Source organism: Engystomops pustulosus, chromosome 2 (assembly GCF_040894005.1).
Source record: "Engystomops pustulosus chromosome 2, aEngPut4.maternal, whole genome shotgun sequence".
NCBI lineage: Eukaryota > Metazoa > Chordata > Amphibia > Anura > Leptodactylidae > Engystomops > Engystomops pustulosus.
This window is the reverse complement of record NC_092412.1, coordinates 47,781,861-47,797,109: the sequence shown is the minus strand read 5'-3', so window position 1 is coordinate 47,797,109 and position 15,249 is coordinate 47,781,861. Positions and strand designations below refer to the sequence as shown.

The 15,249-nt window shown below is 46.4% G+C and overlaps 1 protein-coding gene across 5 annotated transcripts in view; it reads right to left on the bottom strand.

Moving 5' to 3' along the window:
• The window catches only part of NEK5 (NIMA related kinase 5), a 39,359-nt gene extending 24,958 nt beyond the window's left edge, over positions 1–14,401 (bottom strand). For 2 of the 5 annotated variants that reach the window (XM_072134485.1, XM_072134488.1), the window contains exon 1: positions 14,253–14,400. The gene's annotated coding sequence lies outside the window, so the exon portion shown is untranslated. Of the gene's footprint in view, positions 1–7,637; positions 7,744–8,724; positions 8,832–14,252 lie in introns of those variants that run through there. The other 3 variants (XM_072134489.1, XM_072134486.1, XM_072134487.1) reach the window with 3 other exon arrangements.
• Between the last annotated feature and the right edge of the window lie 848 nt (positions 14,402–15,249).

Below are 15,249 nucleotides of genomic sequence, written 5' to 3'. Positions count from 1 at the left end.
CCGCGCACCCGTAGGCCTGCGTTCTGCGCATGCACAGAACGCAGGGTATTCGCACGAGGGCACGCAGCTACGAGAAGCTGCGCGCCGAAGATTACCTGGTAGGCAGAGGAACGAGGCTACTGGGGTGTGGAGTAGCCGCAACTAGTAGCCTCATGTCCGGCTACTCCACGCCCCAGTAGCCGCTTAAAAAAATTAGCATATAAACTCATTAAAGTTTACAAAAGGATAGCCGGGACGTAAGGATTAGCCCAAAAAGGGCTATCATTACGTCCCATTCATCCACCTACCACCCGTTCTACCTTTATAGGTAGAATCGTGGTGGTAGGTTCCCTTTAAAGACTGTGTTTCCAAACTACAACCACAAACTTATTTTTTAGTAAGGGCGCTGTCCCATGTTGCGTTTGCAAATGCAAACACAGACGAAACCGCGCCAACGGGGTGGGCCACACCCTGATCGCATCGGCGTTTCTATGGAAACGCCTGCGATCGGGAACGAGCCACCGGTGTTTTGCATTAAATTAATGCAAAACACTGACGGCTCGTTCCCGATCGCAGGTGTAGAAACGCTGATGCGATCGGGCCACGGCCCGCCCCAGTGGGCGCAGTTTTGTTTGCGTTTGCAAACGCAACATGGGACACAGCCCTAAGGCCGGCGCCACACAGGGCGCTTTGTCTGCGCTTGCAAACGCAAACACAGACAAAGTCGCGCCCACCGGGGCGGGCCTCGGCCCGATCGCATCGGCGTTTCTATGGAAACGCCTGCGATCGGGAACGAGCCGCCGGTGTTTCGCAGACAAAAAACGCAGACAAAAGCGCCACGTGTGGCGCCGGCCTAAGGAGGACTGGACCTACTAAGGTGAAGCAAACACCGCAATCCGACTGCATTTTAAAGAAAGGTGAAACTACAAACTGAGTTTTTTTCCTTTTGAGAGGAACAACATTACATCAATCGTTATCCCTACTCCAAGTATCACAACTGGTACTGTTTTTCTGGATCTATCCTGAAATATATAGGAGAACATTGAGGTAGAGAAATGTTTTTTTTTATAAACAATAACTTCTTGCTCCCTGCTCTGTCACAGCTTTGAATCGAATCAGTGTCTTGTGGACATAAGTACAGTAAAAAAAGGTGGATTTTGGATCATTATTGTAGCTTCCCTCCAGGTCCCACTGAACAGGAAGAATTGTGGGGCCCAGAATTGAAGCTGTAATATTAATCCAGCTCTGTTCACACCTCCTCACAATATGGCGCTGATCATGGCATGTCCTGGGCTGCCTGGCAGGGGCGTAACTTGAGGGGGTGCAGAGGTTGCGGTCGCACCCGGGCCCAAGAGGTTTAGGGGGCCCTTATGGTGTCACTTTCCCATATGAGAAGACTATTACTATAAACCATACATTTTAGTCGGGCCATGGCCCAGACTTTGCACTGGGGCTCATCATCTTCTAGTTATGCCACTGCTGCCTGGGACTGCCAGAGGAGGCCTTGACTCCTGTCTGGACAGCCTGGATTCCCACTGAGAGGGCTCTAAATTCCAACACTGGCACCCGTGCCATAGGTTCGCCAACACTGCTTTAGGGCTTATTCCCACATCATTTTTTTAATCATTTCCAAGGACAGGATGCTGACCCTTCTTAGTCCATTTTGTGTTGTATCTGCATCCTTTTCTTTCACATCCATATGACACGTATTGATCTGTATTTTTACACGTCCACAAAAAAAGAAAGATCTGATGGTTTACATTAATAAGAAGGTAAAACACCTGGTTACCCATTATTATCACTGAAAAAAAATTTGATGCACAAAAATGTCATCGCCTTTTTTTTTTTGCGTACCCATAGACATCTATTGGAATCCCCACAAATGAAAAAAAAAATATTGGACATGGTCCAAATATTTTTCAACTAACCACTGTCATTGAAAAGCATGGAAAGTAGTAGTATAAAAAACCTCGACTAAAATGGGTCAGTATGCTATCCTTGGAAATCATGGGTAGCATATTTAGAAAAAACTAATGTATGAATAAGACTTTACTCTCTCTTAGGGCTCATGGCCGCTATGGGGGTCATGATCTGGATGCATGATTTGCTACCAGATCGCGGCCCCCATAGTCCTATATGGCTCACAGCCAGGAGAGCACAACATGACCGAGTGCTTGTCTGCCTATGGAGGGAAGAGGGGTGAAGTGTGTCCCCTTACTCCCCCCCTCCCCCCTCCCCCCAGACCTGTGCTTGCCTGGGATCCAGGTCAGGCAAGCAGATGACTGTGTAAATGAAGCCTTAGCAGCAAGTTTGGAGGTGGTGTGCTCTGCTCTGCTGTCTGTTACCCACAACCTGTCTTTGGGTTGTACCTACCCCTAATGAGTGCAGTACTCTCTATGTCCATAAACAGTCTCAGTAGGCTTCAGTCCTTTTTGCCCTTTGTCCCTTGTAGCATTACAAATAAGTAGGCTGGTTGGTAATAATTTTGAGTGAAACGTTCAACTAATTAAAAAAAAATGGATGCCATAAAGATGTAACTTAGCTGTGAAAAACTTTTCTAATATAGCGTGAAGGAGCTTCACTTCTGCATCACATCTTACTGTTACCAGGTGGTGCACATATTCATTTCTTACTCTTTCCTGGTGTAATGCTCATCCCATATTACCAGAGCCGGATTAAAGGGGGGGCGCACGGGGCGCGCGCCCCGGGGCCCCCACCACTTCGCCCCCTAAAATGGGTCCCCACAAAGTGTGGCGATTCGGGCGGGCACATTGCCCGCAATCGCACACTATGTGCCCGCAATCGCCCATTATCCAGCTTGCCGCGCCGCCCTAGTGGTGCGGCGGCTGCCAGTACATTTGTGTCTATGGCAGCCGCCATAAAACACAGCGCACGGGATGTCGGCTTCGCTGTGCGGGCGGCGCAGAGTGTAGCGTCACACTCCGCGCCGCCTGCTGGAGGATGCGGATATCCCGTGCGCTGTGTTTTATGGCGGCTGCCATAGACACAAATGTACTGGCGGCATCCCGAAAGAAGAGCAGGAGGTCGTCGCGCATCGTGGGAATGGGAGGTGAGTACAGATTTATTATTTTTCTGGGGACTTGTTATGAATTATGTGGGGCTGTATACACACCCGGGGGCGCTGTATGTATAACTGGTATACATTCATGTGAATGGGGGGCTATTCATGGGGGGATTGCTGTTTATTATTGGGGGGCTGCTGTATAGTCATGGGTGACTAATGTCTTTTAATAGGGGACTGCTGTATATTATTGGGGGGCTGTATGTATAACTGGGGGGCTGTTTATTCATGGGGGGGATGCTGTGTATTGATGGGAGGCTACTGTATATTAATGGGTGGCTATATGTATAACAAGGGGGCTTCTGTATATTATAGGGGGTTTATTTATAACTGGGGGGCTCTATATTTATGGGGGGCTGCTGTATATTACTGGGGGCTGTAGGTATAACTGGGGCTGTATATTCATAGGGGGCTGCTGTATACTATTGGGGGGCTGTATATTCATGGGGGATGCTGTATATAATCGGGGGGTGTATGTATAGATGGGGGACTGTATATTCATGGGGGGCTGCTGTATATTACTGGGGAGCTGTATATACATATGGGGGATGTGTATATATAACTCTGGATCTGTATAAAAAAAAATGGGGGCTGTAAATATAACTGGGTGGCTGTAATTATAACTGTGGGGCTTTATATATCACCAGAGGGCTGTATAAATATTGGGGTATATATATAACGGGGGGGGCTGCATATAAAACTGGGGGACTGTATATATTAATTATTGAGGGATGTACGTTTATGAATTACTCTGGGTTGTATCTTTTAATTACTTGGGGCTTTATATCTATTACTGGGGACTGTATATCTATTAATTATTGGGGGAATGTATATAATAATTACTATGCAATGTAAATGTATGAATTACTGGGGGCTGTAGTCAAATTGTGCAATCATGGTCCCATTTGCATTTTTGTGCATGATGCCTAAGGGGGAAACCTGTCTTACATGGATTACTGACTAAGGGGGGACCCTACCTATTCTATGGATGCTAAATGTGTACCGTGTCTGGGCTATATTCTGTAGAGGGGCCCCCACCAGGTTTTGTGCCCAGGGGCCCCCACCAATCTTAATCCGGCCCTGCATATTACTATCTAACTACTTCCCACCCCTGGAAAGCATGAAGCACCATATGGCGGAACAATTAGGCTCATGTACCATTGTGCAGTCTATTTGAATATACTGCAGTTTTTTATACCTAAAAGCTAAGGATGATGGCAGCGGAGGCATTCATGTTCTAACAAACCAATATGGAAATGATTGTTATGTATGAACTCTGTGCCAGGCAGGAAAGGATTACTTTATTACTGGAATCACTACACCCCATGAAGGTGCGGCCTGCAATTTATTATGAAATTAAAACTATAACAGTAATTACTTTACACAGTAAACTACATTTCCGCAATATATAAATAAAATTTTTAACAGATTTTCTCTTAAACTTAGTGATATTGATAGTCAGAATGTCACAAAGGATCTACCTCCAGTGACTCCCAAAATTTAAAGCCTGTAGCTAAATAAAAAGTACATGAATTCCTATAGCACTCCACAGAAACCAATTGAAACTCAAATCTTCAGACACAACGGGGCAGATTTATCAAGCAGTCTGAAGGTCAGAATATTTCCAGTTGCCCATGGCAACCAATCACAGCTCAGCTTTCATTTCACCAGTGCTCATGAATATTTTAAAGGGGAGCTGTGATTGGTTGCCATGGGCAATTGGAAATATTCTGACTTTCAGACTGCTTGATAAATCTGCCCCAACATGTGTAGAGCAACACTCAAGTCAACTGAAGTAGGAACCATTGATCAGATAGGTGTCAAAATTTATGACCTTTTTTCTCCAGCCCCCACCCCCCTGCACTATGTTATTGAATTCTGGTGCATGGTGTTCAATTCTCTGCAGCACTCTGCAAGCACCAATCCAGCTTACAGGAAACCTACCACCACAAATCTACCTATTAATGAGATCCGGCGGCAGGTTCCTCTAATCTAGAGTAGTATAGCCCTTTTTAGGGCTAATTGGTTCGTGGCGCAGAACTTTTATACGTTTAAATTCCACTAATATGCAAATTTTCTGAAGAGGCGTGGAGTAGCCTCTTACGTTCCCCCTACCAATGCATCTTCTCCTGGTAGCTGCAAGCACTTGTCTGCGAAGCCGGGTTCTGCGCATGGGCAATAGCTACGTCTTCGGAGCAGAGATCACGCAGCTGGCGGCCTGCTGTGCATGCGCAGAACACAGCTTCGCAGACGAGTGTGCGCAGCTACCAGGAGAAGATGCATTGGTAGGGGGAACGCAAGAGGCTACTCCATGTCCAGTAGCCTCTCTAAAAAATGTGCATATTAGGGGAATTAAAATGTATAAAAGTTTTGGGCCACAAACGAATTATCCCTAAAAAGGGCTATACTACTATACATTAGAGGAACCTGCCACCGGATCTTCCTTAATAGGTAGATCTGTGGTGGTAGGTTTCCTTTAAAATGAGTCCACCTGTTTGATTTTGGTGCACTCTGTTTAACGGGAGCATGGTCCAACTCTGCACCAGAACACCCCTTTAGGTGCAGAGTTTTGTGGTGTTGTGGAGTTTCGGGAAGTAAGGCCCCTTCCACACTTCCGTTGCAGATCACGTCAGAGTTTGATCAGGGTGCGATCAGAGTTTGTTCAGTGTCTCAGTTTTTCACGCACGTTTTCAATGCAATTTCAATGCGTTTTCTGCGCGTGAAATGGACTCAGGACTGAGCTCTATCTTTTCTATGGCAATGGATGCGTGAAAAACGCATTGCACTTGCAAGTGTCTCAGAGTGCAATGCGTTTTTGATGCATCTAAATAGACTTGTATGGTGCGTTTTTCACGCGCTTGACTTGCAAAAGTAGAGCATGTCGAGATTTAAACGCGCGTTAAAAAAAACACACGTGTGTGCGTGAAAAAAAAATGCAAGTCTGAAAAGACCCATTGGTTACAATAGGTCAGAGTGCAATGCAAGTTCTGCGCGTCAAAAGCACGCGCAGAAAACGCAGGTGAAAAACGCAAGTGTGAAAGGGGCCTAAGAGTTCTCCTTATGGAGACTGCCAAGACCGCCGTGTAGGCATGTGGAGTCTTATAGCACGCCACTTTTAGCTACCTTACAAGGCAGCTCCTTTGACATCAAGCATGACCTTCAAGAAGCCTTATGACGTGATGCGGGATTAAAACCAAACCAGTGTATCTATTCCAGAAGGAACAGGCTCCCAACTGTAGATCGTTGTTTCACTGTTTAACCTGGTTGGGTCTCTTCAGTACAGCGCAGGGAACTTGCTTGAGTGAGAGGCTTGTGACTAAAGTTCTCCTTACGGAGACTGCCAATTAAGGCCGCCTTATAGGTGTGTGAAGTCTTATAGCCATGGATGCTCCACTAGGGGATTCTGGCGCAGTCAGTTTAATAGATCTGGCCCATTGGGGCTCATCTACTAAGGGTGGCGGATCGCACTTTTGTCGGACTGTGCACAGTTTTCAGAGATTGCACATCTTTGACAGCATAATGTTTTGGAGCAGCTGCGCTGGCTTCTTAAAAGAAGGTGAACCTGAGCAGAGAAGGGACACATGCAGGATATCAGGCGCACGATCTTAGTGAATCGCAGCACAGTGCATTATCGTCAGACAAAGCACTTTCGGTGCACTCTGTCGGACGGGTAAGTAAATGTGCCCCATTGTCTTTTCCCATTAAGAGCAAAACAAAGATCTTGAAAAGGGTTGAGATTTATTTACGGTATACAACATTTTTCTCCCATATGAATGCAACACAATCTCTCTACTCAAAACAGTTGGTAGAAAGACAACTCCCATTTATGGGTAGATAGCCCAGGTTATAAAGTTACCCTCTATTCTATAACATGCTGAATGCTGGAGCACCCACCAACTGCAAGAATGGGGATCCTGTTCCCCCTAAAAGAATGGAGCAGCAGTTCATTTCCTAAGGGACTATAGGAGATGACATTTCAACCAATGTCAACCCATTTAAAGGATCATGATTTATTATGATCAAGTTAATCCTTTGATAAGTTACTTAATATTCTCATGTCTTAGTTGCTTCTATCTTCTTCTTGTAATTGCCATCAAATTTGTCACCCATCTTTCCCCAGGTTCTGAATGTCAGACTCTCTTCTTAATCAAGGCATCTATCTCTTGTTGCCATTTAATTTAATAAATAGATCTATTTGATAAAAGTATTCAGAAAAGCTGAGTGATCACTTTTATGAAGCTGTAATCGCAGTGTCGCCAGATGCCACCCAGATTTCCCCGAAAAATATACATTCAGGAAGTAGGAAATGATTCTAAAAACTTACAGTAAATAAGTCTTTTTTTCCTCCTTAATACATTGTACATTATAATTATAGCATTCTCAGCCAGATCCCTTCTGTTCCCAACAATACATTCTCAACACTCCTCCTCTGGTTACTATGGATACAAGATACAACATATAGAAAGAGGGCACCTTGCTACCCCTTCATCTAATCCTCGCCCTGCCTATACAGCAATCAGATATCCCCTTTATAATACGCAGACACTGGCAGATCACACCCCGGTTATGTACTCACCAGGAAGAGGTGCTGGCCACCTGTCTCCCTAAGGACGATCACAACACTAGCTGCTCTAAAGGTGCATGGGCACTAACCCTAAACTGATGCATCATGGGAGATGTAGTCCTGCAGTCACCTGCGACCTCCTCCCCCCTGGTGTCATTTTACGTAGCTAAACAAGGAAACCTTCTTTGTTATAAGGAGCACTGAAACTGAAACTACCACTCCCATCATGTCCTGACTGCCGCAAGATAATAGGACACTTTGCAATACACTAAATATATTTGTATATATTGATTTATAACAGTAATCTAGGATATGATACAAAATTGGCGCATTTAATAGAACAAAGAAGTATTTCTTTTCTCACAGTAATTCTCAGGTATTAAATGTATTATACGTCAGGCAGGTTTGTCCTTTGTATTCCGCAAAAATTCAATAGGGAAGATTATTGAGAGATCTACCTTGATTGCAAAAAAAGTGCTACACCTTAGGCCGGCGCCACACAGGGCGCTTTGTCTGCGCTTGCAAACGCAGACAAAGTCGCGCCCACCGGGGCAGGCCTCGGCCCGATCGGGCCTCGGCCCGCCCCGGTGGGCGCGACTTTGTCTGCGTTTGCAAACGCAGACAAAAGCGCCACGTGTGGCGCCGGCCTTAGGCTACATTCACACGACATGTGCCCGCTGTACCGTAGCACCGCGGGCACATGGCGGCGCCGGGGAGAGGAGGAGGGGGTGCTCCATAGCGATATATGGCGCACGTCGACGTATTCCTGAGAAAGATCGGACATATCGCTGCGCCCATTGTCGCCTATGGAGGACGTATATATATACAGCATATATATGTCCCCCATACAGTTGTGTGACTATAGCCTTGAAGGGTTTTTCCCACGAACAAACGTTCATCCACTGGAGAGGGATAACTTGCTGATCAGTGGGGGTCTCAGTGCTGAGATCTGAGCTAGATCTTCGTGGTGGATGGAGAAATAGAATGGCAACTGAGCATGTACACTATTAAAATGCTTAGTAACTTTGGACCACTCTCCTCAAAGTTTGGATGTCTATCGTAATTGTCCAAATATATTAAAACCAGTTACAGTACTTACTGTGTCATTAGCCATGTATCTGTGCTTCCCTGTAACTGTCCATCTCCACATCCAGTAAATTAAATGTTATTCCTTTCGCTCCTTGCAGAACATGACATGCAATGTGGGCAGATGGTAAATATAGCGCAGGTTGTGCAAGACATCACTATGTTGTTTCTGTTTTAAAGGGCAAGTAGTATCCAGCGTCATGGTTTTTGACATTGGCTTTCACTACACGTGTGCGGATGAATGACTGTTTTCTGGGAGGGGGATTCCAGAGTGACTATAGCAAAGCCATCTGTGAAAAACTAAGTACCCCCCATGAATCTATAGCTTGAAGAAGCATCTTAATAGCAATTATATGAAGTAATTGTTTTCTTTGTATGACTTTATCTGTCTCTCACATCATTCTGAAGGAATCCTGGCCCACTCTCATTCTCAACTTTGCTACAGTTGTGGCAACATTGTGGTATTTGCGAGTTCAGTTATTCTCAGGTTTCTTAGAGGTTGTCCTAAGTTTAAGTCCTCATTAAGACAATCGTAGTTTGCAGCCTTGTTCCAGCCAGTGTTTCAGTGGCTCGTACATAGCCCCATAGTCTTCTATAGGCTCATGCATGTGCAACACCCTCGCCGATGCAATGGCGAGGTAGTGCTTGCGAATACGTCCCACCTGTAGGTAACATCACATTACACTACATGGTCCTTATAGGATCAAGGGGAAATTGCAGTGGTTAATCCTGCCTGGCAAGGCAGAGGTTAAGTATTTTGTATAATGCAAGATGCTATTGACCAATGTCTGTGTTACATCCTGTCTCTGTGCACTGAGAGGTAATTGGAGGAGCAGCCACCACCTGACCAAAGGGAGGTAACAAAACCCCCTAGCCCAGAATGTTCTAGAGGAGTCTCTCCCCAGAGAGAGAAGAGAGCAGTCTCTCCCAGAAGGGAGAAGAGACCGGTCCTAGTCAGGCCCTCTGGGTCTGCAGGACGCAAGCAGAGAGTAGTTAGCTGAGCAGCAGCTCAGAGTCTCTAGCACACCAGACCAGTGCAGGAAGAGCCTAGCCCCTGCCTGAAGTGGAAGATAAGACTAGAGTTAGTGTAGTGAGGAAAGGGGTATCATCCTACCTTCAAGGGTGATACCTGAAGAGATCCAGGACCGAGCTGAAGCCTCCTCTAAGGACACAGCTGCCTTCCAGCCTGCCCTCCACATCCAGGCTGGTGAAATACATCCTGTGGCTCCCTCCAAATACCTCTCCAGTACTCCACCTGTTAAAGACACGTTTTCTGCAGTTCCTGCCGGTTGCAATAAACGAACTGTAAGTTGTTTTCTTCAACCTCTGTCTCCGTCTGGTCCCTGCTACTACAACTACCCTCATCACCGGCACCCTGCCCATCACCCAGAGACTCACACTCGGGACATTAAGGGGTTGCCCCAGGGAGATCCGCTATAGCAGCCTCTCCCTCATCTTTTCTTGCCAACACCACCCTGCTGGAGACCTGCCAGGCTGTAGGACAGCCCTCCGGTTCCCCCCGTACCAAGCACCGTGACAATAGCGTGCTTAGGCCGCAACCGCCAGCCACTCCGGTACCGCGGGCCCCGGCTGTCTCCAGGCCTCACCTCAAGGGCTAGGCCCCGGTGGGGGTTGTTGCAAGTGGCGTCACGAATCACAGGATATATACTTCTGTGCCTTATCCTGGCACTAAAGACTGTGCTGCCTAACCCTGCTGCCATCCGGGTTTATGCCCAAGTATTTGTGTGTTTCTACATTGAACTTTATACTGCTGCCACGTGCTGTCGAGCGCCGCTCCAGCACTCAAGAGGTTAATTCCTGCAAGGACTGTGTCAGCTCTGCTACATCCGGCGCTGCTGCACCTGCAGTACCCACTGCTGCCACCGGGTGTCCCCAGCCGGCACCTATTCCCGCTGAGGATGCACAGGATTCCCTGCAGGAGCTGGATCCTGTCTTTGCTGAACCCAGCGATACTGACTAATCCCTGAAGGGCTGTAGCCCTCTCCAGGTACTATGTCCTTTGTACATATTGTGTATATTTTTCCACTTTCCCCAAAGAGCCAGAGACTTTCCTGGGACTCTTACCCTTATTTATCTCAGTCAAGAGATTATGTGCTATGATAGCACCCTTCCTCTGCCACAGCAGAGAGTTTCTTCAAAGGACTCTGTCCCTCTCCAAAAAGAGGAGACCCTTTGCTTCTTCATTGCACTTTTCCCCACATCAAGGGCTGTACCCAGAAGATGGACTTTGTCAGTAGAGACCTTCTGAGAGACTTTTGCCAGATACTCCAGGGAAAAGTTGCTATTGCTATTGACTTATTATTTTGCACTTAATGCCTTTCCTTTTAGGTACGGACATTATGTTTGCACTTCCATGCCTTTCCTTTGCAGGAAAAGAGACATTTACTACCACGCTACCCTGAGTAGCCTAGCCTACCTCTGTAACGTTTGTAACGTTGTAAGATGTGTACCCATTGGGCTCCTAAGCCAATGTGATTTTGCTAACCTGTTGCACACTGTCATATATGCCAGTAGTCTGCATTAACCCTTTCATAGGCTTTTCAGGTTGTATTGTGGCTGTGTCGGACCGTCTTTTTGTGTAAAACACTGACCGCTACCTGATCCCTCAAACTGAGGTTTGCACATGGGGGTAGTCCGTAAACTGCGGGTCTTTAGGGGACCGGGGGTGTTACACAGTTAGCACCTGGATGCCACTCATACATGGGTAAGGTTGTCAGTCAGGAGGTACTTGTGTCGCATATGCTCATGCAATGCAGATAGACACCATATAATTGCCGCCAGGGAAGAAGCGTTGATCAAACAAATATACAGGCCTTGGTGCAAGGAGTGGATTACAGGACATGACACCACACCTTTCCTACTGTACAGTTCGGTTTAATGGCGTCAGCGACCAACTGTCATACAGCTCTTACATATTTTTGTCTTAGTCCGACACCAACCCAGGTGCCTGTCTCCAGGACCATGGGCGGTTTGTCCCTACACCTCACCTAGCCTGCACTTCCCAGAAGTGCCCTTAGCCCCCTCTGTGCCCCAAAACAACTGTAGTCGAGCCGAGGGCGGCTCTTTCAATTGCCCCCGGGGTATGCAACACCCTCGCCGCTGCAATGGCGAGGTAGTGCTTGCGAATACGTCCCACCTGTAGGTAACATCACATTACACTACATGGTCCTTATAGGATCAAGGGGAAATTGCAGTGGTTAATCCTGCCTGGCAAGGCAGAGGTTAAGTATTTTGTATAATGCAAGATGCTATTGACCAATGTCTGTGTTACATCCTGTCTCTGTGCACTGAGAGGTAATTGGAGGAGCAGCCACCACCTGACCAAAGGGAGGTAACAAAACCCCCTAGCCCAGAATGTTCTAGAGGAGTCTCTCCCCAGAGAGAGAAGAGAGCAGTCTCTCCCAGAAGGGAGAAGAGACCGGTCCTAGTCAGGCCCTCTGGGTCTGCAGGACGCAAGCAGAGAGTAGTTAGCTGAGCAGCAGCTCAGAGTCTCTAGCACACCAGACCAGTGCAGGAAGAGCCTAGCCCCTGCCTGAAGTGGAAGATAAGACTAGAGTTAGTGTAGTGAGGAAAGGGGTATCATCCTACCTTCAAGGGTGATACCTGAAGAGATCCAGGACCGAGCTGAAGCCTCCTCTAAGGACACAGCTGCCTTCCAGCCTGCCCTCCACATCCAGGCTGGTGAAATACATCCTGTGGCTCCCTCCAAATACCTCTCCAGTACTCCACCTGTTAAAGACACGTTTTCTGCAGTTCCTGCCGGTTGCAATAAACGAACTGTAAGTTGTTTTCTTCAACCTCTGTCTCCGTCTGGTCCCTGCTACTACAACTACCCTCATCACCGGCACCCTGCCCATCACCCAGAGACTCACACTCGGGACATTAAGGGGTTGCCCCAGGGAGATCCGCTATAGCAGCCTCTCCCTCATCTTTTCTTGCCAACACCACCCTGCTGGAGACCTGCCAGGCTGTAGGACAGCCCTCCGGTTCCCCCCGTACCAAGCACCGTGACAATAGCGTGCTTAGGCCGCAACCGCCAGCCACTCCGGTACCGCGGGCCCCGGCTGTCTCCAGGCCTCACCTCAAGGGCTAGGCCCCGGTGGGGGATGTTGCACATGTGGCCACGACAGTAAATTATGGAGCAGCTCCAGGCAGTCTTTTATTATTGTCATTGGCATGTGTCACACTGTCACCCGGGTGTCACACCATCACAGTTCAGAAGACCCACGTTTGTGGCCAGTGCAGGCTAATTTTATCCACAAACCGAGGGGAGGGGGCCACCAACCCCGATTAATAGAGCGGCAGATCGAGCATGGGTAACAGAAAATACCCCTCCATCTGGTGTGATCTTCAGCTGTAATTTACAATTGATAATACATCTCATAGTAAAAAAACAATTATAGGTAATGAAAAAATCTAGAATTAAAAATGCTTTACTCTACAATCTGTCCTACACCACCACAAAAATTGATATAGTTCTCTTCACTATTTTGGACCCTAGATATGTTTCCATGAACTTTTTCGTAAGTGGGTCAGACCAGAGTAGGAGACATCGGCCTCAACTACTCGAGTCTACCACAAATTCTATGGGCTGCTCTGATACTTATCTACGGATCTATATATTGGCCCATATTTATGACAAGTAGTAAAGACTGCTCTAGGTGCAGTTTGCCTTACTTTTGTGCAGAGGGGGCAAGATTTTTGAATACTGGCACACGGTCTTCAATAATCTCCTGTACTGCTCAGGAAGTGTGCACCAACTTTTTTTTGAGTGCACCTTTCTGTCGCAGAAATAAAGGTGGCGCATGGTCCTAACTGGCACCAGAATGCCTGTTAAGTGCAGAATTTCTGTCTTGTCGGACACAGTGCAGCCGAGACACAAAACTGCCACAAACCCTTTACCCCTGTAACTAGCGGTTGTCTGTAAGTCGGGTGTCCTTAAAGAGGACCTGTCACCCAGAAATTCGGCACTAGGAGCTGCTTACTTTAGTGCTAAAACAAACGCAGCAGTGTTACAATGATAGCATTATCGGAAACCTCCGATAACGCAATCTAACACTGTGGCGGAGTACAATAGAAACGCCAGAGTGCTCTCAAAGTGCTCCATAGCTTGGCGGTGACTGCTGCGCGTAATGTGACAGTCACCTCCCCTAATCCCACCCACAGTCCAGCCCCTCATGAATATGCTGGACCGCTCATTGTAACATTGCTGCGTTTGTTTTAGCACTAGGAGCTGCTTACTTAAGAAAGCAGCTCCTATTGCCAAATTTCTGGGTGACAGGTCCTCTTTAAATCGGGGACCACCTGTATTAGGGCATGTAGAATAATTTTACCTTTGTCAGAAAGGCTGATAAGAGAAGTGAGGCTGAGAAGGTAAGGGTAACATACTGGCATTAGACAAAGATTGTTATGTATAGGAACACTAGGAAGAATAAAGACAATGCCAGTCTGATACACTAGAACTTTGGCGCAATAAAGACGCTAAAACGTAGAAGATATTGAAGACAAGTTGCTACTTACCTGTATCTCCCAGTGAATGTTGTACGTTGTGTCTCTGCCCGACAGCTCCAGTGTAGGCACAACAAATATCAGGCAAGTTCAGACATAATAACGTCAGCCGATATGAGGGGAGCTACACCCAGGAAGTAGCGTCTTCCCAATAACCATTATAGAGGAGCACATTGTTTCCTCCTTAAAGGTGATTTCCAGTTTCATAAATATATTTTGTAACTTTCTAATATACCGTTTGGTTCAATCCCTTACTGTTTCATCATGTCTTTTGAGTCAGTAATTGAGCATATACCGTATGTAGATGCTGTAAACTCCATAAAAAGCAAGTGATCTCACAGCTGAGAAACTGATCTGCAAGTTATATACAGCAGCAGCACTTCTGGGAATTTCCAATTGTTCCCACAGGAAAATAACTGTTTTTCATCAAGAATTTCTTTTTTTATGTGACATCCTTGTCCTTTCCTCACTATTACACTTGTATGTCATTCTTTTGTAGTACGTTTTTTTCACACAATTGTAGACATCAATTGGTGAATGGAGTGAGAAACAATGGTCTATTTGTATATAGCAGTGAGTTTCTCCGAACACACATATGGTCCACTTAAAAGAAAAAAATATAATGAGGAATATCCTCATTCATTTGGATTTTATGTACCATATTTTTCGAACGACAAGACGCACAAAAATCCTTTGATTTTCTCAGAACTCAAAGGTGCACCTTATAGTCCAGTGCGCCTTATATATGAACCGTATTTACAGACAACAGCTGCCTTGAACTGTGCACAGGTCTGCCACCTGCTGGTCATTCATCCTTATAATCAGGTGCGCCTTATAATCCGGTGCGCCTTATATATGAACCTAGACGTTTTAGCAGGCATTTATTGATGGTGCGCCTTATAATCCGGTGCACCTTATAGTCTGAAAAATGTGGTACTTAAAAATGTATAGCACTTTATAAATACTTTTTAGTTAGAATAACCCCTCGGGAAAGGAATCAGCATAAAGT